A 27,206-nucleotide genomic window follows, 5' to 3' on the forward strand; every position below is an offset into this window, starting at 1 on the left:
ACAGAAAGCTCTGTCCCTGCTTGCTCTTCATGAAGACCCTGCTGTCCATTCCAGCTCTCTGGGATGGGAAAAACTGCCGCTGTCAATATAGGCAGGAGTGACAGATTGTAATAGCTCGCAAAGCACTCTCCTGTGCTCTTTGTCTTTTACAAGCTTGTTAAATTGGATTTTACAATATAAAAAAATATTCCAAAAATGTTTTCATAGCAACATCCTTCTGTTTAAATCCAATCCATTTCTTGGATCACAGCTTAGATGAATGAGGTCAGCTTCCCAGGAAAAAAAAAACACAAAAAGTACAGCTTTGGACAAAACAGAAATACAATCATATGTCTTTATTTTCAGCAACAGCCAGTACTAAAACAGAATTAAAATAAGAAAAACATGCCTTGTAATTCCATTCTACTTTGCAAGAAGTCTAATAGACATTTTTAATAGTGTGATGTAGTCTCAAAACCCAGTTTTGATGACAGTTAACATGTGTTGAAGCGGTATTGTTTATAAGCTTCAGCATTTAAAAAATTGTAACCTTCCACAGCAGGAAAGGTTGGGAATATTGTTAGGTATTCTGGACATGGCCTGAAGAGAGACATGCCTCAGGCAAAACTGATCTCCTTGTCAGTGAGAAGACTTGTTCACATGCTGCAAAGGAAGGTGATAATTTCTGTAAGGAAAGCCACCTGATTCCAGTAATAACCACCCTCACCTGCCAGCCCCCTGACACAACAGCCCTCACACCTCAGAGCTTCAGAGATGATGCCCGCTGTGCCATCACCCTGGCAGCTCTTATACTGTATATCCCAGCACAGAGGGCTGGCAAAATCTGAACAGCAGCACTTTGCTGTTATTTTGAATGATTTGGCATTTTATACATAAAACAGAGGACATTATATTGCTTTTTTGTTAACTATTTGGTCTCCACATAACTACAGAAGCAATTTACAGGTTGTTTACAGGATGTTACAGGCCCCTAGGAAAGTACATTGCCTAAATGTGTGTATTTGTTTTCGACTTGACACTTTTCATTACTAAAATCAACATTTTTTAAAAGGTTTATCAAACTTTTGCAAATGCAAGTGATCTCCAATATCCTCTAAAGACAACAATTAAGTTTGTTTTCACAGGAGTGAAACTATTTTATAATAAACAAATTAACAGTGTAATGCTCACAACAGCGCCTTAGACAGAAATGGCACAATGGATAATTAATATATATTTTTACCACCAAAATCAAAACGCAACACCACGGAATACACAGTATATCTCATAAAACAAGGCAACCTAAGCTTTTCAGAAGTGTGTTTCATAATTAGATATATCAGCATAAAGCAAATGAATATTTTTTCATTGGAAAATTCATCTCGTGTTTCAGTTTAGAGAAGCACAAAAGTCCATCGCTAATTTATCTGTTCTCCAGCAAAACGCAATTGCAAAAGGAAAAGTTTGCCAGAATAGATACACATTATTGCCCTTTACCTAGAAAAAAACTAATTCCAGAAATCATATACATTTGTTATTTTTGTTCAATCTGGTTCAAATTTTTATCCATGGTAGCAGAAGTTTTAGAGAAGAGCTAGAAAAAGAAATATACGTACTAGGTACTAAGTGTGCCACAACTTGAGAAATTGACTTTTAAAGAAAGACAATAAAATGTATCTCTTATTTTGTCCTGTTTTAATTCTGGATTTTTCTAATGTGTGTACTGAGAAAGATATACAAATAATCTAAAAGTTCACACAGAATGTCCAAGGGGTTCTCTTTAATTCAAGACCCTAAGCCAACCTGTACTGTGTAAACTTTCCAAGATAACTGAAGAAATTTAAAGGTACAGAAGGACATTGATCTTGACTTCCATTCGGAGTTGAGAGGGGATGGATAAGCTTAATCATCAGGATCATGGCAACTGTGCATAGTTGAGCAATGGCACTCGGAACAAATTCAAGTTAACAATGGGGAACAGTTTAATGGTAGAGGGACAGTAAACACCGGACAGATTGTTACTGAACACAGTGATCACACAGAGCTGAAATAATACTCTCTGATTATTGTAATCCATATATTGCATTCTCACAGACATTTCAGATCTCCCAAATGAAGAACTGCTATCAATAGCCATTGAAAGCTGAATTGATAGATACACCATATTCTTCATAGTCTCATTTATATGTAACAAATTTCATTGCCCCATGACGCACAGTTTTTACAACACAGCTATGTGAATAGTTTGTCTAAAGTTATGAGCATCCCATTCATCATGGGAGGAAATGTATTTCTCATTAACAAAACGCATTTTGTTCAGTAGTTGAGAGTGCTGCAGAATTTGTATGCAGAGTTCACGGGTCCTCATTTTCCATGTGCTCCACCCTTGTGTACTTCTGTAGAAATGACAGTTTTTCGTATCCCCATAGAAGGGTGAGGGTACTTCTTTCATGGAAGGAAGAAGTGGTGCAATGCAAATAAAGCTTCCAGAAATGTAATGCATATTCACAATTCTATATGCGGCTGGCAGATATGGTGGCTGAGCTCCTGGGGTGCTATCTGCATGCAGTTTGCCTGTTTTCCCTATGTTTACATGGGATTCCTCCAGGTGCTCCAGCTTCCCCCCACAGTCCAAAGGCATACAGTGAGGTTCAACGGCATCTGGGAAAATTGGCCCTGATGTGATTGTGCATGATGGACTGGACTCCTGTCCAGGGTGTATCCTGCCTTGTGCTCGTTGCTTTCCAGAATAGGCAATACTTATAACCCTGTACCGGATAAAGCATTTAGAAAGTGGATGTATTCAATATAAGTGTATTCAATGTGATATCCCCCCTTATTTTTGCAAAATAAATTGTCACTATAACAAACTAAAAAAAGAGTTAAAAATGCTTGCAATGCTATCACAGTGTAGGAGCTAACATTCTCCCTCCATGTCATTGCTTCAGCACTCAATCATCAAACATTGAAGAATAGTTTCAGATGAGTGATTTTATACTGCATTTGAGTTTACTGGAACCCTTTAATATCCGAGGTAGTCAATTGATTTAAATAGTCAATGGTTTCAGCAAGACTGAAAGGTAACACAATCCAAAGCCAAATTAACTGAGGACTGGATTGTACATGAATGTGGCCTCCTCATGGTCTATTTCATTGGCAAAGAAAGCTGGATATTATGGTAATTTTCGCTTTGGCAGAGTATAGAAATGTACAAGTAGTGAAAACCAGTGGCATCATTCGGACTATCCATCTCATTTAGTAGATAAAAGTAAAGAATTGTACATCAAAAAGACATGATCTGAGGTTCTTGTCAAATACTAAGATTTCATCCAGTTGTTTTACGAAGGATGCCAAAGTACTGCCTGCAACCAAATTTATAAACGAGAGGAGGTCACATATCAAACTGTGGAAATGTTTAATCTGATAAGCAAGATCTTAAATATTGAGAGAAAATAAAACTAACTGGAATTTGAAACTCCTGACATGGTGCCTTCTTAGAAGACAGAGACTTTGATATTATACACTGTATAGTCTGAGAGGATATTCTTAGTTTGGGAGACTTACACTTTAAAGTTCTGTTTTTTGTTTTTCCCAGTCCTCTCTGCAAAGTTCTCTGTCTGAGGTTGTCCCTGGATCATCAAGTCCTCTCCTGACAACAGTCAGTGTCTGGTCACACAATCCAAAAAGGACTTTAAAACACTACTATATTTGCAAAGTGAGAAGTCACTGAACTTAGTGCTCTCACTGGAAGATCAGCTGGGAACAACTAATCATCACTACAAGTCCCAATGTAGTAAGACAAAGTTGTTTGACAATGACAGTATTTGTACAGGTTATCATTCCTATTTTCTTCAACATGATATAGTATAATAAGTTTAGCAGTTTTAGGAAGGATTTTATCATACATCTGTTCTTCTCTATGCTGCAGTCTGTAATTATTTCACTCATGATTGCCTTATATTAATTAGTAGAGACAGAAAATAGGAGCATTGTACAATAAAGGTCTTTTCACCTAATTTGGGAAACAATAAGCCTGCAGAAGTAAGGCAGTGTTGGGGAAGTTCACCAGCTGGCGAGGGTGAAAATGAGATTACAGAATTACAAATGCTCCAATCACAGCTCATAAATATTTCATAATGCAAAATCAAAATGACGAGCTGCCACCGCACACAGAGATAATTGTTTAATTAATATCCCATCAACTTAATGGAAAGTCAAGATAGGTTCCTTAATCCCTTTGCTCCACCTTGGATTGAGAAGAATGGTCTTGAACAGTGATGAAATCATAGACAGTGGCCACTTTATAATTGGAATAAATGTCATAAATGGTATTTAGTCAATAATAAAAGACTATGAACGTGCTGTCTGACTGTGATGATTTACCTCTCTTTTCATTATAATAGAAAGAAACAAAATTCATCTCCTACAACTCTGTTCTAGTACAACAGAGTAAAACAATGGATGAAAGTGTAAAAAACCTGACAAACCTGATAAACTTGGAAGAGTGTTATGCATTCAGCTGTCCTGTTGCATACAGTATATAGTGTACTGTATTGTAGATGTGTTGTGGAAACCTCTGCACTTAGCAATTTTATTCATGTCTGTGATACAAATTTTTATTCAGCATGTGGTTTATCTCATTTTCTTCAATGATAAAGGAAGTCAGTCTGGGGTAGAGATCAAAACAGAATCACCAGCACTACAGGCAGGTTCATTTCAATATTGCCTAAAGACCCAGCATGCCTGGTAAAGCAGTAACTGGCTGGACCTTAAAGCCTGTAAAGAGCAAACTCAGTGACTCAGTGACTGCCAGGCATCAGTCAAAGCAATCTGGTGTCACAACACCAATGTCACATGAGCAGTTTGTTCTTGCCTGAATTCAATCTATTCTTAGGTATCGCTCAGCCCTTGAATGTGTGACCCAGTCCAGTCTTAGTTATGTTACCTATAACTGGTTCACACCGAATGAGCCTGTTACAGTCAGACTTGCTGCTTCACCAGAGTTCCTGTACCCTAGACAGACCTGTGGCTGTTGACATAGTCTTCAATTGGCTCCAGCTGAAATGCTGCTCTGTGGACGAGACTTTCCCACAATACAGCAATGTACACTATGCACATGATGCAGTTTTAGAACAGAATATTTGGGAGGAGGTTTATTTCTCATCTCGCTCACTTCCTCTCTTCCTATGCATAAATATCTCACCTCCCGAGCACCGCCTTGTGCATCTTTTCCTGCACTCGATACTTGCTCTTTCCAGAGCAAACCGTGGGAATCCTCGGGAAGAGTGGGAATATCACGGTCTGGTCACAGGAATCCAATCTTCTTCAGATGGGTCTGTTTTCAAGGATGTCCTTTCAGCACAGGAAAAGGAAAAGAGCAGTGCAATCTGTTTGTATGGAATGTGCACAAAACCACCAAATAGTTCGGCATCCACAATTCATGGGGAGAAACATACAAAGGCTGCTCATCTGTACTTGTAGCTGGCTTGCTGAACATTCCATAATATACTGCACTGTTGATAAAAGTCCAAAATGTAATTATTTACATTGTAACTAATGAAATTACAATTGGGGGCAAGACATTTCAGCAGCAGGTAAGGGATTTAGAGAGGGTGCAATTCAGAGCCTGTGACCATTCTGAATTGCTGTGCAGAGCTATTTAATTTGTGATATCATGGGTGGCAATTGGAATTTGTGATATCTTTAGTGTCTTGTTCTTTCTCAACCAGCAGGCTCCTCATTGGTGGATATTCCTTGACCTGTCAGTGGATTGACAAATGGCTTTAGCTGGGGTTTAAATCCAAATGCCTCCTTTGTAGGATTGTGGACAAAGAGGCACCACTTCTTAAGAGAACTGACCCACAGGAGATAAAATGCACCAGGTTAATTTCTATTCAAGGCAACAGAACAATTATTATGCTCTTTTAGATTATAATTCTACTGCATACTGTAACTACTATCTACTGCCTAGTGTAACTACTATGCATACCACACCATTTAGACAGATTGTCCCTTCATTAACTGCAGGTGTTCCTGAAAATGAGGGGAGTGCAGGCAGAACAGGTATTTTCAGCAGAGCTTGTGAGATTAAATCTAATTGTCTGCAGCACTCCCAATCTGACCTGGATGGTCAACTTCAAATGCGTCTGACAACATGGGTATGATCATTGACAGCAAATTCTTTGAACCTAAACTATTTATTCTAGTTTGGGGTGGCTTCCCAGTTCTCTGTTGGAGAAAGGGGGAGTGAACAGGGATGATACACCTACCCCAAGTGAATGATCACCGTAGAACCTCTTCCGGTCTCCTATACATATATAGCTTGCTGCTCGAGCATCTTGTGTTTCTTGTCAGGTTGTTATTTCTTCAGCCGTGTGAGCTACGGAATATAAAAATTCAATACTTATCCTAATAAACTTCACCATTGTGTAACATTTATTAGGGCCTGATCAAACTACTGAAAGTATTGAAACAAGGTGAAGATGTGTGTCTTATTATAGAGCTTGATGTCTGTTTTATTCATGTTTGAGATGAAGAAACTCATTTAAGAAAAAGAGTTGCTGACATGGAACCCTGTCTTTCACAGCCTACCGACATTTGCTGTTCCTTATAGGGCTGATGCTGCTGTGTCTGAATGCCCTATCAGTGAACTGCATAGCCTGACTATCATGTTGGCACGTTATCAATCAACTGGATTCCCATTTCGTCATACCTCTATACCAAGAACCTGAAATTGAATTTCTAGACAAATGTTTTCCTAAAGTGTTATAAAATGGAAAGAGTCCTTAGTGTGAACTATTGATATAGTATTGATGGTTATGGATGAATAAAGAGGTTGCACTTTTTGACATATTTCTTTTATGAGTCTTCAATAAAAGTGGAATTTTCTGCATCCTGACATGACCTACGTCTACACAGAGAACCTCAGGTATGGGATGCAGTTCAGATCCATTTTCTTTTCAGTGATGTGTCTAACACATTTCACCAAGAGCCTACATCATCTTGCACAATAAGAAAAACAACAATGCATGACAATTGTGTATTACCTATAATAACAGTTTTACAGTGATTTTAATTCATGAAGCAGCAATCAAAGATTATACACGTGGACCCGTTCTTAAATATTATTATCCGTTTCTACATGCATTGTTAATTTTTGACAATGTGTAATTTATGAGAATCAAATAATTGAATGTAGAACAGGAATAATAAACATGCCAGATGCCCACGCATCAGTGATTCCATAGTGACTAACTGTATGAGACAGTTCTATTGGTCTCTTCAAAAGGGCTGTCATCTCCTGTCTGTTGCTGCTGAACATTAAGAAGATATGAGGTGGGATAATAATTCGTCCAGCGGACGAGTAACCCTGCCAGATCGCTATCCAACAGGACTGGGTAATGGGACGGCAGTCTCCTGGGAGAGGTGGGGCAGTTTCAGTTAGGGAGATCAGGATGTTTCCCAGCTTGGGTTTTTGATTTGGGTATTACCCTCAGGACATTCATAATTGCTTTTCTGGTTTACTGACAACTTTTTGCAGTTTTGTTGAAGTGAAAAGAGGATTAATGCATCAAAAGTCAGAGATTAGTATACAGATGAATATGGATCCTTGTAAAATAAAGGTTCGCTTCTAAATTATTGCTGCCAAAAGGACTGGTCCCTTGTGGTGACTTCCATTTCTCTTTTCACTCTTCCACTCTCATGATTTTTTATCTCTCTTTTATTTAAGGACTTGATCTCTTTTCTCTGTATGAGAAAGTGTCTTGGTGTGAAAATTACACATTCATACTGTTTTGTTTCTTTTCTCATAGCAGATCCTCACCACAATTAATTAAAAGAAAGACTGGAATCAGAGACAAAGAAGGCCAAATAGACAAAAGTGTCAAAACAAGCAGATGTCTACCATGAGCAGTTCTCAAGAGTTGATGAAACATTGTGGCATGGTGAAAAGTGAATGACAGTAACTGCCACATTGCTGAGGCAAACAAACAATTCTACGTAATAAATTGTTTGAAAAAATTATTGGATCTACTCCTATAAAAGTGAGTGTGTACAGGCCAAAATGTTGATGTTGTAGTTTAGCGTAATAGGGCACTCTTTAGTTGCAGGTCATTAAAATATCAACATGTATCATATGAATATTACCTAAAAATTTAATTGGACATATGCAGTGGAAAGAGAAAGGCTGGGGAATTTCTTTGATATAGTGTACGTACAGTAGTCCACATTTTTATTACAGAATTTCTTTCACACATGACGTCATACATAGTGAGAAAAAGCAAACATAAATAATATTTTTTTCTAGCTTAAAAAATGTTTACAAGCCTGTTTTGACCTTTTAAGCAACATATATTTGGCAGTGTTACCTCAATCAATAGGCAGGTCAAGTGCGCTCTTTATAGTGACCAGAAAGATAGGGTTATTTGGGGGAAACATTTACATGGTAGGAGCAGAGAGGCATTATCAATCAAAGTCTTTCATTGACCATCTCTATCAGGAGTTGATAAACCTCCATACACGTGTGGACCCAGGTTTAAAGACTCTTTCCAATGCCTAAGCACTGGAAAGTGTATTACTGTACAGCTTGTTGTCCCACTAATATCAAGAAGATTGCACAGACAATGACTGTACACGTTCTCACAACCAGCATGCTGAAAAGCATGTCATTAGTGAAACTCATATTGGAGGCAAGTCATTGCTAACCAATCACAGTGAGCAGGGTATAAAACAGTACCTTCATAAATGTGAAGTGTTCTGTAGTATTCTTATAGTAGCTCCTGTTGACATATATCAAGATAGGCATAAACATCAGAACTTAAGACATCTTTTTTGCTGCAGGTGGAATTCACAGTAACTAAATATAACAGCATGAGCAGTAAGAGCAGTGTTTCTATGCTGTGAGTGGAGCTTTCTGCTGTGTAGGCAACAGGATAGTTTACTGAGTCAGATATTGAAATAAATAAGTTGTATTTTACCTGAGATCAAAGCTGTGCCCACAATCACATTATAGTATCCAGTGCTCTGTCCTTTGTGCTTGTGAACCTAATTCAATGCCACTCCTGTCCTGGCAGAATGCACCACTAAGTTCCACTGTAGTGACAAAGATACATAACCCTAACAGATATTTAATTAGTGGTTTTAAAATCAATGCCTTATTTTTCTATTTCAGTATAATACATCAGCTCCCTACTTTCCAGGCTGTCTACTATCAGAAACCACAGGCTCTGTCTTTTTCTGTTTCGTCTTTCTCTGACGTAAAAAATATGTTAGATAGGCTTTTATCTAGATCTTTTTTAAGTTTAAAATTTTAGAACTAATCTGGTGAAGAATTCCCACAGGAGAAGCTTGTTTTTATTTTATTTTAGGGGGTGTGATACAAACTTGCAAAGACAGATTTCTGAAAAGCAGGTTGTTGAAATAATTTAACAGGCAGAGGGATGAAATGCCCTCATATCTCTTTGTGTTCAGTCTGTAAGGTGTAAGTCAGAGTTTTAGAGGTTATACTTCCACTGATTTACCAATCTTTGTTCAGACCTCCACCCATCAGCAGCCACACTATAGAACATAATCTGCTGCTATTCCAAAAAGAGCAACTATTTCTGCATTTATAGACAGAGGTTGGCAGCAGTGGGAGTTGTGATAAAAGCAAGTGTAATTAAATTTCCCTGCCTCCTCCTTTTCTGTAATTACAGAGCCATCAGTGGGAAGAATAGAGAGAGCCAGAGAAAGAAGAGAGGAAATAAATCTGAAATCAAAACAGACAATTTAGTGATGTCCATTGCTCCAGTGGGGCTTTTTTTTCTTAATGTCTTATTAATCTATCTGGTCAGCAAAAGTCTTGCATCCTATTAATTTTATCCAGAGAACTTGGAAAGTCAAAGTAATTAGGTTATTATTCTCCCATTGATGACATTCTGCATTGTCTTTAAGGGTGTGTGGGTGGGCTTTGGCTTTAATGATTCTGGAGGTCATATGAAAATGCGAATCATTACTGCCAGACGTTTGCCACAGTCTCGCCAGAATATTCTGAATGATGCAGTTGAATGCTACATGATTCAGTCTATGAAAAAAAATCTGTTTAATTACGAGTCTTCTGGAATTTTAAGTATGCAAGTGTCTTGTAGAGTAAAGAAGGTAGTGCATGCACATCTAAACAAAATGTACCACATTAAGCTTTGGTACTTTACCAGGCATTGATTCTTTAGTTTATACATATTTGTGAATGAACAATAAGTTGTTTCTTATCCACAAATATGTATAAACAGCTTGTGTTTGACACAATTTAACAGTTAAACATTGAAAGCTTTATTTTGCTTATTTAATGTTATATAAGATATTAAGTCTTTTCCTCCATGCATGTGTCTGACTATTTGGTAACAGACTCAGACTGACATACATTTTTCTATCACTTTTGATATTTTAAATGTCAGATAAATCACAGTAAGTATTCATTGCTTTTTTCCCCCTGACTGAGGAGATTAAGGTTCTTTTACTCTGCGGACATCACTCATCACAGCTTGTTGCTTCTGGGTTTGTCAAGACTTTCTGGAGTTGTCAAAATCTGTAACACGATGCTAAGTTTAACCCAGTATCAGCAGATATAAATGCAGCTGTCCAGTGACATACAAATACACAAAAATAATAAGGGTTCACTTTTTTTAAAATTGATTTAAATGAACATTTGAAAATCCATTTGTGATGCAATAACAGATTAATTTCCCTCTGTATTTATATCTTTTAAACAGCTCATAAAGTTTTTTCAGTGATTGGGATAAATACACAAAGCTACCCACAAAGGTAAAAAAGTGCACCTGATTGTACTTGCCAGTGTTATGAACCCAGATGAAAAAACACACTGGTCTCTTGGCTGCCGGGTCAATGATGACAGATGAAATTTAGTTCCCATTCGGGCATTGCTGCCATTTATATCTTCCCTCACAAACCAAGGCTATAAAAAAGGAGAAAAAAATGTCTCCAGTGAATTATTACACACTATTTATAAACCATTAAGTGCCATAAACCTGAAATCTATTAGCTAAGGCACAATCACTAACAACAGGAGAGAATTAATTTAAGAAATAAGTTGGCACACATTGATATTATTAATTTCTATTCAGTAACCTCCACTTTACAGCACTATTATAAATTAAACTGAGCATGTGCCATATGAGCCTGCCTTTGTGAGGCAGATGCTTGTAGATAGTGTGCATGTTGGAGGGCGTCTCCAGTTCTTTGCTTCATTGTGATTTGAGATTTTCAGGCTCCTCTTCCCATCTCTCAGTACCTCACCTCTGCTGTATGTTTGTCTTTTTTTGCTTTCTGACACTGCTCCTTTTACCCTGTACACCTTTTCTGTTGCAAATGCATTGTTCTTCGGCTGTCAACACTGGAGAGTACTAATTTAAGCAACTGTTCTGAAGGAAATTCTACCCAGAACACTTATACCAAAACTAAACACTGACTTCCCTTCTCTAATTATCGACATTGGCACCCTCTCTTCAAGACAAGTTTTCCATCTCACAGGTACAGTTTGGAATTGTTTACTACCTCTGCTAATTTTATTTACATTTTAAATCTGAAATACTAATTACTAACCAAGAATGGAATCATATTCACATACTGTACCTTCCCTTCCAATGGTAATGATAACCTCTTTTGGTCAATAACTATAAGCTAGTGTCAGTCACTCTCAAGCCCTCAGGCAATGCTTTGCCAGTATTAAAATAACAACTCCAGTCAATACATAAATAATTGAACCATTCCAAAAAAGAAAAATCAATCATTTAAAAAAATGTTGCTTGTCAAACTATTAAATATATTATCGATTTCAGACTTTTTAATACTTACAATTATATATGTACACTGTTGTACAAATATCTTATAATTGTTCTACTCCTTTCATTCAGTTTTTCCCTTATTTATGCAGAAACAAAATGGTCTTCTACTGCCATTTTGTCTCCTTTGTTTGAAGCTAACAGTTAATCCTGATCGATCTGGGTTTTCCAATGCGAACAGTACCCCTTCAGCCTTATGGATGTGTACAGAAAAACAAATGATGTTAATGAGGAGAAGCACCTGATAATGAGTCAATTAGATGTGATTCATAAAAGTAATCAATTAGCAACTACAACACTTCATATTGGCTGCTCATGTACAGTTTACTTGGAGCTGTTGTGATCAACGTTTAGAAGATTTTGATAAATGTGGATTACAAATTACTAGATGCTTCTTCTCACATAGCTTAAACAGTCAAAAATGTTATAAAAGTAGAAAACACTAATGGAGTTTTTTGATAAAATGTAAATGTTCATAATATACAGTACATTACAGCTCCTTATAATGTAGAACTGTAGTGCATTTGTATAGAAGGCATAATTTATGAGTGATGGAAATTGATCATCAAGAATAATTTCTTAATCATTAAAGTCATGATAAAATTACATTAACAAATACTGACACATTTCCTCCAGCGACTTTTGAAAACAAAAGATATTGAAATCTAAGCCCGTTTCATTAGATTATATATTGTTTTTAACTACTGTATGAATAATTTATTACATGCATGATCAAAAGCAATTAAAAAGAATAATAATTTTCCTGAACTTAACCAGTTTTGTTTGTAGAATCAGATATCGTTCAGATTCTAATTTTAAGAGAAAAAAAAGCAACAGATTAAATATTCTTTATGATTTTTTTATCAAAGGCTAAAAACTCTTAGATATTGGGATTCTGTGGGAAATTACAATTCTCAGAATTTAAAACACTTCAGATACATTTGCAGGGTGTTTAGATTTAAAGTTTTTTAGGTACAAAATGTGCTACATTGCTATTGTTGTGCATTTTGTGCTTTAAAATAAAGGGGAAATTATCTAGCATTTTAAGGGATTATGCCTCATCATCAGCAGAGTCTGATGAATGGTTATCTGCTGGATCTAAGACAATGATTGAGCTGCAATTTAGGAAGTCTATAGAATGCTGAAATTTACTTTTGCTTCTGTTTGTATTTCCTGCACCATTCCTCGTCCGGCATTTGTTGTGGGCTGAAGAGGTCGATGACTTTGTCTAACCTCAAAGAATTTGCTTTTTAAATTCAGAGACTTTCAGATCATGCTGTAATTTCCTATTTTAAGAACAACACCATTGTTCATAAGATTTGTTCAAAACAAATCTGCCAATTCAACAAGGGGAGATTGTATCTCAGAAAATAACAACAATATGAAGTATTGTACAATATAGAAGTCCTTCAATCAAAATAAACATAATAGCCTTCCAATGTTATTGAAGATGATCTACCCAGCCCAGGAATGTTGATTATGAATACCCCTCTCTTCACTGTGCTCTATTAACACAGAAGGGGCAAACATGTTGGAAGCATTAGAAGTACTTAAGACAAACACACCTCCAGGGCCTTATGGTATTCTACAACTTGTACTTGAAGACCCAAGAAATGCGATTTATAGACTGCAAACAATACTCTTCCAACAGCCATTCAGGACAGGGGTAATACTAATACTGGCAAATTGCTAATGTAGTGACCATTTATAAAAAGGGTGAAAAAACTAAAACAAGTAAATGTAAACCAATAAGTCTTACATCTATTAAATGAAATGTTATGAAAATCAAAATAGAGGATCACCTGCATGGCAATGGGATTCTAGGAGATAAACGTGGTCTTGCTTCACTAACAAGTTCTTTGAACAAGCGATAGCAGTGATGGATATAACCAGAGAATATGATATACTTGTACTCTGCTCTCCTCCCCACTGATAGCTTATGTGTGGTGAGCGTTCTGGCGCACTATGGCTGCCGTCGCATCATCCAGGTGGATGCTGCACATTGGTGGTGGTGGAGGGGAGTCCCCATTACCTGTAAAGTGCTTTAAGTGGAGTGTCCAGAAAAAGCGCTATATAAGTGTAAGCAATTATTATTATTATTACTTGTAGGAAGCACTGAGTTTGAAGATGGCAATTATGAAGAAGACTTACAGTAGGTGTTGACATATCATTTTAATCTTGCAGACAATGTAGAGAAGCAGAGAAATGGCTAACAGAATACTAGGATATCTAGTTAAAAGTGTAGAATCGAAGTCAAGAGATACTATGTTAAAATAGGCACCACTAAGACCTCACTTTTAATATTCCAAATGATTTTGATTTCCATGTTCCAAAAAAAGGTAATGCTACTCTAGAATCAGTCCAGAGAGTAGTGGCCAGTCATCAACCAAAAGAGCCAAGTGGCTCCAAAGGAATTATTTTGTTTGAAGCTGTTGTCTTAAGTTCTGGACATAGAGAAATGTTCTTCTCTGACTCCCTGAAGGAACAGAATCTGTTTAGTCTCAAACAGAGAAGAAGGCTAGAGGTCCTGATTCAAGTACTCTGAAACCTAAAAAAAACTGACAAATTCAATCTGATAAATCTTTCAGAATCAGTGGTGATATATGGTCCTGGGGATACACATGAAAACTAAGGGGAAGTACATTTAAAATTGAGAACAATGGGCACTATTTTACCCAAAGGACTGTGGGAGGAGCAAACTACCCAGCTGTATTGTCAAAGCCATTTCCTGGTTTCTTTCAACAAATGTCTGGAATATCCTTCTGTCAATTAGCGACCAGCAGCCAACCCCTTTCATTTGTAAGCTTTCTTATGGCCATGCCATCAATGCCAGTGCTCCTGAAGATCCGCCACTACAATCTCATTCCTTCCAGTGAGACCTGTGTCCCCCAGACTGTGTTGCTGGAGATTGGCCACTCCCCTCTTCGGTCACTGAGGTGAGCCTGCTGCTCAGCGCTCCTGTGCTGCTCTAACAATAAGGTGACCACTCTGTGCTCTTCATAGGTAGAGCTCTTCCTCCAGCTGACTGACAGATACCTATTAGACTGCATGATGATACACAAATACCACAGACCTTTTGAAGAATCATTTCAAACAGATTATCTAGGCGCACTCTCACAGATGATTTTCGCCTTTAGTGTTCACATTTCCAATTAATATAAGGCAAGAAAGTGCTAATTAAGGGAGATTTAATAATTCAGGTAGCAATTTTAGCGTCTTCCTTCCTTTGTAACGGAAGTAAAAATAATGAGAATGTGAACATGGTTATGACGAAGATGTGTGATAGCTTTTCATTGCAAACAAGGGATCAGCATTATCGTCTATCTTTGTAGAATTTGTAATTAATGCAAGCATGAAAAGACTAAATATGTGACATTAGCTTTATCTACCTTCCATCTTTAAATATCTTCTGCTAACTTGGATTTTTATTTTGGGATTTATAGTAAATCATTTTATATGTAAAAAACAAGTAATTACACATACTGTATAGCTGCTCACTCTAACCTTTGTAGAGTTCAAATTTGAGTCTTGCGATATTCATCACCACAATTACGAATGAAGTAACGGGTTGGCTGGATGCTGTCCCCATGAAAGTTGGGCCACAGGTGAGGCTATTGCTGCCATGTCCACAATATGTCTGTAGCCAGCTGTTAAGGAATGGGTGACAGGAGGTTCCTGGAGTGCAATAGCTATTGAGACTTAGAGGTGTCTTGATGTGTCAGTGTGCTGGTCCCATGGCCAGCATGTGTCAGTGTGGAGGTATGTGTACGCAGGCAGCGGCAGAGCACTTCTATGAACGTGACCTCATGGTGTGTGCTGTCGATCTCCTAACAGTAGCTTGGCATGTTTCTAACCTGACAGATAACCCAGCTGTAACCTGTGCATAACTCACAGTGATGTTCAAAATAAAATGGACTATTGCATGGCCTCAGTGAGTGAAGACCTTACTAAAAAACAGCAATGTTAATACATGTAAATACAAGGATCACAATAAACAATGCAAATATGGTTACGGTAATAATAATCTAACATTAAATCATCTTTATTACTTCTATAAGGTGCTCATATTTCTCGTGAATGCAATACATTTTCTCATACTGCCAATTTGTCATGGGAAACTAATTTGAGGACAACTGCCTTGCACTACAGTAATATTGTAGCAATGTTATAACAGCTAACCTGTCAGTCTGTGGCTCAGGCCCTTTGCTTTCTAAGCAGCGGTGAGCCTCCAAGACTGACCAGCAAGGGGGCAGGGCATGCGACAGATCAGCCTGGCAGATATGGATGTGGGGGTTATCGCCCGTTATTACAAGGGCAAGAGACAAAGAGCTTTTGAGATGGAAATAAAGACAGTCATCAATTTAAATCTCAGGTCTAGACCCCACCTTCTCGCAAGCTAGGGACCTACACTTTAAAACATATGGGACCGCTTCCTTCCCTAAATTACCCATTCATCACTGGCGAAGGAGCCCGCGCCCCTGCCGCTGCCTGTGGCTTCCCCAGGCTGCCTGAGTAATCTAGCGTGACCCCCTCCCACCCTGGCAGAGAGGTCCAGGCTGCTGCAGTGGCACACAAGTCTCTGAATAAGGCTCTGTTATTTACTGCTCATTTAACCCTCCACAGCCTGACACAGGCAAAATTTATGATGACAATTCTACAGGCGGACCCGCTCTGCTGCCCTGATCTCTGATAGATGGAGAAGAGAGAGAATACCTTATGACAGTTTACAACAGCTCTATTATAAATTCAGTTTCAGCTTGGGAATTGTACTCCTGGAGGAACGTGTCAAAGAGGGATCTCTCAGTAATGTCAATGTCAGGTTGGTACTTAGGTGCGATTCATTTAATGAGATGGAGTACAACGCAGCCACCAAACACTCAGCGCTGACAATTTGTATTTAATTTTAAAATGTTGTAAATCCGTATTTAATATTGCTTCAAGCACAGCCTATTTTAATGGCTGAAATCTGTCAGAAATGATGAGTGCTGAATCTCCTTAGTAAGTAAAGGCCATCGAAAATAAATATGTTGATTAATAAAAGGTAATTGTATAATCAATAAAACGTATTACTCCTCATCTCCAAGTAATCCAGAAATATAGTATTATAACATGCAACTGCTCCTGATGATCTTGGAGCTGATGGAGATTATTCTCTGTCGACAGTGTGCTCATTCAAAACATAATAGCTTTTCCTATATCAATGACAAATGAAACGTATATGTGAATGAGATCTTCATTTAAATAGGCTCTTTGGTTATTTTCAAAAGATCACTTTAATTACTAAGAATGAACATTAGCATAGCACTCTTTGGGAAACCATCTGCTTTTGTTCAATGAAAATACCAATTGGGGTCATTATTTATTTGAATGCATAGCCAGCATAACACCTTCTTAGAGGCTGACACTCTGACACATACGACACACACATGACAGAATAACAACATTCATAAACATTTATGACAATTGCTCTAAAAGACATAATAGGCAGAAAAGTATCTGTCACAGCAGAAGGTATAGCATTACCATGAATACATAACTACCTGTTATGTCTTCTAGTTCTGAAGAATTACAAGTGATATTGCAGTACAGCAGTTCAGTCTCTCTGAAGGTTTTATGTTGCATATTAAAGATTGCATTCGAATACCGCATTATCCACATTGGTATAACAAACGTGTCAGTACATTATAAAGAAATATGGGCTGAATGTAAATCAAGAAAGCTTGTGTATGTTTAGAGAAAAGCTAAAATTACTCAGCAATGAGAGCTGTACCTCATGATGTTAACCAGATTCTTACATCATTTCTTTAGTACTAAAAATACAATGTCAGCATTCACACAATACGTTTTGAATGGAATATTCAAGTGAAGCTAAAATATTTTGCAGTTGGTCTCAATGCAATATCCTTTTCCTCTGTGTTTAAGTAATGACCTGATCCCCTCTCCTCATCACCAGTTTCTCCCAGGTGTCCTGCACATATTAAAAACAGTGTATTTGGGGAGGTAACTGATAAAGGTATTTTGTTTAGGAATAGCAGTACCGCTGAGCTGGGGTGCAATCTATGTTGTCTCACAGAAGCAGCACACCACACAGCGCAGTGAGGGTTTGTCCCAGAAAGTGCTTCTAGTTTTCAAAACAGCCGAAAGCTTAGATGGCATTTCAAGGGAATGTCAGATGCCTGGTGGATTCCTTATGTGAGGTGCTACATGAAACAGTGCAGCTGATTTCAGCAGGGCTTACTGAATTCATATTAGAAAATGTACAATGTGCTTGATGTCTTTATCTGTGTTTTAAATGGAAATAACTGTAGAGTGTACAGAGGTTAAACGTGTTCTAATTGCAGTATTTCAGCTTTACTTTGTGTCAGATAAAAGAAAAAAAGTGGACCAGATTGATCCAAATCTCCTTTCAAAGCCTTCTAGCATTTCAATGTCCAGGCACGTCTGAAAGAAAAAGCAATCGCTTTGAGTCACGACTGACTTTTCTGAGCAAGTGCAGATGAGAGGGAGAAAAGGAAGACAGCTCTGAACTTTGTGTAAACCCAGCAATCACACTTCAGTCAGTAAGCTTGCATGTTGAGCTTTTGCATTGATAACATAGTTATCAGGGGGCATTGTACCTAGTAAATAGCTCTCCTGCGTCATTCTCCAAAACACCTCACCAAATAAAACCATCATGACTTGACTATCAAAGGAAAAAGGTAAGGAGCACTTTCAGAAAATGTTAACTGGGAACAGTAATTTTCAAACAGGGTTTGATTCTTTTCCTCTGTTTCTTGAATGAAATCATTGAATGGGCTAGTTACTTTGTGCAAGATCTTGTCTCAAGTAATTTATCAACACTACTATTGAATAGCTAGTTACCCTGTGCAACATTGGGTCACAGGTAACTACTGTAATTAGTGTTTTTAAAGAAAAAGGAAGGGGATTATTTGACTTAGTGAGAAAAACAGAAATAATAATTCTTTAGTTCTGCATGGAGCTGAGTAAGAAGTGTAGTGTGAACTGCTGAAGCGGGGAGTACAAAGAGGCGTGTGAGCATGCTTGCTGATGTGTGTGCATGTGCACGTGTCAGTGTGAGATATGTCACACACAAAACTTTGACACTGCTCATACATCCTATAAAATGCCACTGTCTCTCCAAATGTCACTGGAATGTCACCTGCTTCACTCTCTTGGTTTTGCTGATTTTCTTTTGTACCAAATACAGAACATCCACCCCTCCTCCTGCTGTGTCAGTCTCTGCACTGGTGTGAGCTAACAGAACAAAAGACACAAAGGTGGGAGCTGGTGTAGCAAGGCTACCCTGTGATACAATGTTATCTGTTATCCATGATTTTTCATGAAGACGTAAATGGAAAACTGAAAGCAAACACACTACCCTTTCCAAAGAATTGAGTTTCAGAAAAGCAGAGAGGCCTCAGGTGAGTGCAGGCTGTGTTCCTTTAGTTCTGTTTTGGGAGAATGTGCAAACGCCACACAATTTGACACCCAAAGGTGTGATCAAAATGAGATGTTAAACACTTTTTTGATTCCAGATGTAATAGGGGTCTGTTTTTGGTTTTGGCAGTTGCTGTCTGTGTGTATGACAAAACCACAGGCTAAGACCCCACCTGCTTGCAGATCCTTGGACTGTTTTTTGGGAGTAATAGCAGAAGATGAAACTGTACAATTGTAGGCCATGTCTTAAAGAAAACCAAAGCAGATCAATGGACAATAGGTGAAAAGTTGCTCTTTTACGGACTGTTTAAGAATTTCTAATGAAGTGTTTAACGCTGTCCACCCCTATTACTACTTTTTGCTGACCAAAATCCCTACAGACTGAGGAAGGTACAGGTGGGGTTAATTTGAAACGTGTTTGAAGCTCAGTGCAAAGCTTTTCTTAACCTCTGCCATTAACACAGAGAGACCTACAGACAGCAGCCTGTCAGCTGGACTGGGAAACTGTCAATGAGCTACAGTGTTATAATGAAATAACAGTGCATATTTATTGCTTTGCAGTGCTACTAGCTGACATTTGTGATTTTATTTGCTGATGTGTTTATTCAGAGAAATAGCAGGTCACAGAGTTAGTGCAGGTATCACAAACAGAAGTGGCAGAGGTCACCACAATCAATGCAATCCAGAGCTGAAAACTGCTCAGGCAGTACAGTCATTCTGCACATGGCTTGAAATACTTGTATGGATATCTAATATCATCAATCTTATTAATGTAAGGTAATCACAATTCCTATCCTAATGCCCTAAACATAAAAGAATCACTAAAGCTGTCATTAATAGGAAAGAGAATTCAAGAAAGTAACACTAAACAATGGAAGAGGACCCTTTAATAAGGACACAGTGATAAAAACATTTAAAGTGTCAGTATAATGCAAGTTTAATTATCCATTAATCACTAAACATTAAACTTAATTAAGAGCATTGAATCTGTAATTAAAGTTTGTACACCTACAGGGTTGCATTTGTTAATTCCCTAATCACCAACGTGCTTACAAGACAAGGGAGTATTCAGTTCATTCAAGAAATGATTCTTCCAAAAGTGAACAGATTCCAAAAAACAGTTCCAATATTCCTCATAGAAAACAATTTGTGTTTTATGTAACAAAAAGCTTAAAATTCCATACAAAATTCACAACTGTGCTTGGAACTAGTTCTGAGGGTCGAAATCCCACTCCTTTCTTAAATTGACTTGCTAAAAAAAACATGTACTCCTTGCTTCATACAACAGTGAAACAATTAGCACAATTCAGTGCTGGACCCTGTTCACCAGCGGAGTGCCACTTGGCTATAGTAAAAATCAAAGGCTATCTTAAATCATTTGTGTTGTTTTTTGAAGGACTGTTTGTATGGAACAATAAGCAGCCCTGAGTGCTATGAGACAGAATGGTTCTAGATTGAACATGTAAAACGGGCTTCAGTGTCCTGAAATTCCACAGGATTTTCCTGAAGGCAGCTAGCAGGGCTCTCCCTACTGCGCAGCTCCTGAGACAGTTCTGTGTCTGCTGGCCAAAGAGGAGCGCTTGACAGTTTTTAGCGGGCGAGCCATTCCTCCCTCTCTTCTTGCACACGTGGGACACAGACCGAGGGTTCTGTATTACAAGCTGCAGATTAAGGGATTATCATTAATTAGATGTCAGGGACAGAAAAGGCTTTGCCTGTCTTGGCCATGATACAATATCTTTTAATCTTCCGTGGTCCAGGATAAAAGAAGATCAGTCAATTGACAGAAAAAAAGGAAAGAGAATGAATAAGGGACAAGAATGGAGAGAGGAGGAAACAAGGGATGGAAGGAAAAAGAAAGGCAGGTTGAAAGGAATGGGAGGATGCATGCAGTGGTTTCTGTATTTGTACACTGAATGAGGTAGAAACTCAAGTCCTTAATTAGGAAAATATAGATCCTCAAAGGTGTCAGGGAAGAAAAGAAAAACAATAAAGAATTGCAGGAGGGTGTGAAACAGAACAGGGAGAAAAGAAGAGAGATGCAGATGGCAGAGAGGGAGCAATTGAGGTAGACTTGCTGTCTGATTGGAGATGAAATATAGTGATGGGAAAGAGAATGACTGACAGAAACAAGGAATCCACGTAAGGTTTCATAGTCAGGAGTATAGAAGTGTTTTCAGCCAGTGGGAACCCAGCTAACCTGTAAATAAGATTAGTCAGGCCCAGGCCTGTTTTCTGCAAAGCACACAGAACCTTCATTAGCACAAGAGGAAGATGACTGTTCCATCGGACTGAGCAACTTCATTCCTGCTTATTCCAAAATGAGGGCTGTTCTTCATCCTGACAAATTCAAAGCGAGCCAGAGAGAGAAAGCAGGTGGTAGACCCATGCAAGTCAAATAGGTGTGGCCAAGCACAAAGAGAGGATTACACACGCAGTGTGCCCAGGAGCATGACTTTCTTCATAAAAACACAGCAGCAAGAAGCACAAAAAAAGCAATCAAAAATAAATACACATCTTAAAGAAACAAGCAGAGGTCAATTCTGTAGAAAGAAATAATAAAACACAACATTCTGACTGAGGAGCCGCTACACAGTAAGTGTATGAAGGTGTGTATTTTACTTTGTTGTGTTATCAATAACCCCATGTAACTTAATCTTAATGTGGACCCTATCCATTTCTATTTCCAACATTTTTCAACTTCTCTATATAAAATCAAACATTTTCTTAACATCATCCAAATTACTTTTAGGTTTTATTTAGTTCTTCTTTCCAGAGTTCTTAAATGAGATTTAGAATATTATAATACATAAATAATAGACATATAAATATAATATTATATTAGAATAATGTAACAGTGTGTAGCAGGACATGTTGCATGTGTATACACCATTTACCATTATGAGAACATATATTTGCCCTCACAACTACTCCATCTAAATAGGACGCACTTCTTTATGAGTGTGCTGTGGGAGTATGGAAGAAGCTACTCAGCCGTGTGGCTGAAGCCAATACTTTGACTTCATTCAAGAAACATCTGGATGACATCTTGGGATCAATAAGACACTAAGTGCCAAGCAGGACAGATGGGCCAAATGACTTCCTCTCCTTTGTACCCTTTCTTATATTCTCTATAAAATAGGAGAGTTACAAACTGCTTAACTGCAGTTCCAGTGACTAACCCACAACAGGTATGGTTTGTTATTTCTTTCTGACCTTCAAAACCCAGCACATTCTCAGGTATTGTAAGGCTGAGCAGGCCTGTTCTTTATGAATAAAAATATATTGACACAAAACAGAACTTGCCCTGCAATCAGTTCAGTATCTGAGGGAAAACAATGCATTAATAACATAAGTAATCAGGAATACACAGCATTTAACCAATTTAACAGGAGACCAGAGACTCTGCTGTTGTTTTGTGTCATGGGTTTTATAACTGTGTGCTTTATTTTCACATCTAATTGCACATCAATAGATAAAATTATTAATACAGGGGTTTACTAGGACAGCATATGTGCTCAAACCCTGGAGTCAGGCTGTCACAGGCACATCACTTCAAGCAACTGAACACCCAGCACTGCACTTATTTGGTGATGACAGAAGTAGACACTGAATTGTGCTCAGGTTAAATACAATGAAACAGAACAAATTAAAAAGACCAGTAACTCTCAATTTTTATTAAGAATGTATTAAATTGTCAATACATCTTTTCACCATCAAATAAAAATTAAAGATGACTTGTGTGACTGATAAATATACCATTTGTGTATATTTGAGTAACCATGGTTTAACCATTTAGGAATTGCTCAATTGCACTGAAATAGCAATAGTCCTGTGCTGATGAAGAGGACGATTGGTGGCAGCTTGCCTGTCTTATCTGCAGTGTGAAGGAGGCCTGCGATATCCTACCTAGATATATGCAGTGGATCCTCCAGGCCATGCTGGAGGGGAACAGCCCCATAGATAGGGCCTGGGTCCAGCCCGAGTGCGTGCCTCCCTCTGAGACTACATAAGGCACTCTGGCCAAATTACTTTGGGGAACAAGAGAGTTGGAGTGATTTTGCCATTTCTAATTTGTTTCCTAAGCGTAATTCAAACTTTAAAACAAAATGTGTATTTGTGTGCCTGATAAAAGTGAAATGACATTAGTGCCCCTGGAGAGCTGGCTGCAAATTATCTCTTGCACAAACAGTCTTCTGTTCTCTCATCACTGACAGGGCCAGCCAGTAATGGCCCTTGCATTCTCTACCACTGTACAGACTCACTCATTGTAGTTCAGTTAATCTCACTTTCTTGTCTTCTCCATTCCTACCTTTCTCCCCTTCCTTTTCTCTTATTCTTACTTGTGTCTCCGGTATTACTGTCAATTCTAGGAATTTCCTTTAACTGATAAGAAAATGGAATTGACAGTGTTTCACAGAGAGGTTGACCGTATGAACAGGGGGCAGAAGGAGGTTAGGATGGTGAGGTGCGTTTAGGTCTGAACTGAAGTCACAGTGGCAGGCTTGTCTACCGCACTCTGCCGTAGCAGGAGGAGCAATCTGTCAATGCCACTCACAAAAAAAGCGTTTCTTCCTAATTGACCATTTGTAGATGAAATGTCAAGCAGCTCACGAGTTAGGTCTACGGTATGTGTGTTTGTTTGCATGCCCAAGTGTGTGCGACAGCAAGAATCAGACCCTTTTGAAAAAGCAACAGAAAATCAATACTCCTCATGTAAGCGAGAGGGAGAGTAATGAGGGTCCCACACAAGTTAGTGCAATAGCCTGCCTGGGGGGAGCAGAGGGCTGTGATACATTGGGGGTTCAGGGCAAAGTGACCCCAGCAACTTGCAGAGGGTGCCTGGTCCCCTGCAGGTGAAGACTGGGACAGTCGCCAGTATTAGCTTGCATATCTGAATCAAATTATCTGAGATTTTAGTGGAACAATAAAAGTAGACTTCTTACCAGTGAATTTTGAGGAAGACCACTTGGAATGATCCAATCATTAAGGTATGAAAACTGATTTTTTGTATGAGATGGACACTTATAAAAAAGGTATTGTGAAGATGTGCTGTCTTGATTAATTAGACCTGAGTTCATCATCCTGTCATCCAGCCAGTCCAGGAACTGTTGACCGTGTCCCTAAGGTCTCTCACTAAACCAAAGACCTACACTTTTCTAGGTCTGAACTCACATGTAATAAAGCAAAAAATGTCCTCCAATGAATATTGTGATGATAGATAGAAACCCCAATGAGAATGGAAGGGAGCTTTCTGATCCCTATGGGCTTCATTACAGATGTTGCTCTTGACAGAGACAGAGTAACTGCTGTCTTTAAAAGGTACACAGGTGTGTTTGGGGAATAGGGAAACAAGGGAGGCACTTATCCATGACCTTCCAAAAATAAAGTCAAAGACACTTGGGATGGAGAAGAGGCAGCAGGCTTCTGGGACCAATCCAGCTCCAGCCACAATGCTGCTCTTATTAGCCTCAGTGGAGGGAGCAGACAAACTTTAATAGCTGTGTTCCTCAGGGAGGACCTCCTGCAGGACACTGGCCAGTTTGTCACCTCAGCCTGACTGTGGCTCTGACTGTGGAACAAATAGAATTTGGACAGGACTTTTTCAGGAGGAGACAAAGTGGGCTAACACAATATATACTGTATATTGAATGTTAGCAATAATGATCCGAGAGTGCGCTGTCATAATGCACTATAAGAATGGAAGCTATGTATAGTCACTCCTTCACTATAACCACATGTCTAGGAAGGATGCATGGAGAGATAAACATGCTTACTTGACAAATTTACACCTGAAAATGCTACCAAAGTGCACAACTAAATCGGAATGCCTATATATATAATACTAGACAAGGGTAATGACAGTCAAAAACCATTGAACTTACTGGAAACTATTATCTTGAAAATTTTGCTGAAAGCTGTCTTTTTTGGTTCCTGGGTTACTAACTTCCGCCGATCTGCTCTTAATCTCAGAGTTCAATCGAGTTCAAAGACACAAGAATATCCAAAGATATAGGACCACTGTCCACTCATCACCCTCAGATACATTTTTTTCCTCTTCCTGCTGTTCTTTGAAACCTTGCCCCCCTGTTTCTCACCTGTCCTGTGCTTGGTCTGGGGAGGTCTGCTTGGTCTGTTCCTACCCGAACCCAACGGAGCACGGCATCATCAAGGAAGTTGCACCAATAAACCCCCTGAGGTGACCAATACTGGCATAGGAGGCAGCAAAGGACTCTAGCCCCCAGGCAGCTGCTGCCTGAGGAGAACAGTGTAAGGAAGTAGGTAATGGGTTATAACCCATTGTAGTGGAGACCTCAAGCACTACAATTTTACAATTTCGCATACTGCAATTGAGGGAATAATCATCAAAGCAGCTTGTGCAGGTGCTGTATAGAGCTATCAGTGCCAGACAGCGTGCAGGGATTAACCACACAGTTGATTAAACCCTCTTGTGGGGGTAGCCTTGTGGGAATTGAACCAATTATTACCTCCCCACTTCAGGATGCCTGCTCCCAGTGTCCACAGTTCTGTTAAGCACAGATAAATTGCAGACAGACAAAAGGCATTACAGGAAATCTTATGTCTGTAATTTGCATTTTAAAATAGAGACTAAATGGTTTATGTTTTTTTTAATGTTTGCTGTTTATCTTTTGTTTTCTTTTTTATTGCAGCCTTTTTCCTTTTCATTCAACGGTCTGATACATTGCAGGGTAAGTGCTTCAGTGGCCTTCCACAAAGAAGCTTCTTTTACCATGTAGGTTATAAAGTGAAGGGCTCTCAGAGGCTAAATAAGAATATCAGTGTGCTCTTTTGGCTTAGGTACTCAAAGACCATATGCTGCAATACAGAACAATCCATTACTCAAGGTTGTTTTTTTATTTTTTATAAGTCTTTGGAAAGGAGGACAAAGTGACACTAAAGTGTGGGTGTCATTGTCACTGCAGAGGTGAGTTAATCCAGCGCTTTAACATTGCAGGGTCCTAGAGACATCCTAGAGACAGCAAGTCCAATCAAGTTCATGCACAAATGCAAAACTGACGGCCTCCATTTTTTATCTGTGTTATATGAACGTACAACTGATTACATATCTGAATAATAGTTACTTGAACTAATGCTTGCATTAAATTAACTGAACAATGTGAGCAAAGCTGGAATATATGATATGATTAAGAATGGAAAAAGCAACCAAATCAAAACAGTAAAACTACTGCTACTGAAGGAAATACAGTATGTGAATTTCTTCCATGTGGAATTCAACTATGAACCAGATCTGATCCACTACTTTGTTTCATTTACAATCAGGCCTTTCTGCCAAAGAAGGCAACTGCACAGTTGCATTTTGAATTCCCTGCGCATCAGCATCAGTGCTCCAGTGGCAGTTACGGTTGCCAACGCAGACTGTTTTCCTGGCTTGAGAGCAGATCATCTGCAATACAGATACAGTATGTCAGTGCTGAGCAGTGTTAAAGCCTTCAGTTCTCACCGTTCAGCTGTGCTTTTGTGTACGCCCCATTGATCAGGTTCCTGGGCTCAAGGTTGTTAGATTTTATTTATTTTCTTTAGCATTTACTTCCTATTCTGCTTCTGGTTTAATACTCCAGCACCAGTGTAGCATTTCTGTCCACCAGCGACCCTGCAGCACCATCACTAATGTGAGTGCCAGCTGAATGTTCAGGCTTACTGGCCACCATAGTACAAAAATCAAACTTGTCAGCCACCATGTCTGTCTTTTCTTGTGAATGAGAAGCCATAAGCATTCATACTGTATACAAACCCAGGTTCTACCACACAAGAGAGAGAAAGTACTTCAGCAATGTATAACTTAAAAAATGTTCCCATTAAATACAACAATGATTTATCACTAAAGCTGAAATAAATGTGGTTAAAAAATGCATACTTCCTGTGTTATATGTGCTGAGTGTTATTTGTCATAGGTACCAGTGTAGGTCCCCTTGT

At 38.6% G+C, this 27,206-nt stretch overlaps 1 long non-coding RNA gene across 2 annotated transcripts in view; it reads right to left on the minus strand.

Moving 5' to 3' along the window:
• Positions 1–350: 350 nt before the first annotated feature.
• LOC148661478 (uncharacterized) overlaps positions 351–27,206 on the minus strand; it is a 43,765-nt gene continuing 16,909 nt past the window's right edge. Inside the window, exons 3-5 of one of the 2 annotated variants that reach the window (XR_015939544.1) lie at positions 6,249–6,358; positions 5,183–5,331; positions 351–2,747 (exon numbers count right to left, since the gene is read on the minus strand). This is a non-coding gene — a long non-coding RNA (uncharacterized LOC148661478). Of the gene's footprint in view, positions 2,748–5,182; positions 5,367–6,248; positions 6,359–27,206 lie in introns of both variants that reach the window. The other variant, XR_015939543.1, reaches the window with a different exon arrangement.

Source organism: Lepisosteus platostomus, chromosome 6, assembly GCF_059453375.1.
Source record: "Lepisosteus platostomus isolate fLepPlt1 chromosome 6, fLepPlt1.hap1, whole genome shotgun sequence".
NCBI classification, from domain to species: domain Eukaryota; kingdom Metazoa; phylum Chordata; class Actinopteri; order Semionotiformes; family Lepisosteidae; genus Lepisosteus; species Lepisosteus platostomus.